Here is a 524-nt window from a genome sequence, read left to right as displayed (position 1 = left end):
CTTCTGATGCCCATGTCAGAAGCTTTCTCTGTCCCTTTTATACTTTAATAAAACTCTGCTATACAAAAGCTCTTGAGTGATCGTTTGGTCCCTGGTCCCGAAGCTAAATCTTCTTTGGAGATCACGAATCTGACATTGTTCACTGTAAGCTATCAGGAATATCTATCTAAAATAGTCTTTCCAACAAATACTGTATGTGTGTTAGTCACTTGGTTGTGTCCAAATCTTTACAACTCTATGGACTGTAGCCCACTGGGCTCCTCTGTCCATGGAATTCTCCAGGCAGGAATACTGGAGTGGGTTGTCATGCCCTTCTCCAGGGGAATCTTTCTGACCTGGGGATCAAACCCAGGTCTCCCACATTGCAGGCACATTCTTTACCATTTGAGCTTGCATATATATGGTTCAGAATGGGGGTACACATGTATACCCGTGGCCGATTCTTGCTGATGTATGGCAAAAACCATTACAATATTGTAATTATCCTCCAATTAAAATAAATAATTAAAAAAAGTATTTCCAGA

The sequence above is a fragment of the Bison bison genome, unplaced genomic scaffold (genome assembly GCF_000754665.1).
Source record: "Bison bison bison isolate TAMUID 2011002044 unplaced genomic scaffold, Bison_UMD1.0 scf7180017864369, whole genome shotgun sequence".
NCBI classification, from domain to species: domain Eukaryota; kingdom Metazoa; phylum Chordata; class Mammalia; order Artiodactyla; family Bovidae; genus Bison; species Bison bison.
This window is presented reverse-complemented; position numbering follows the sequence as displayed.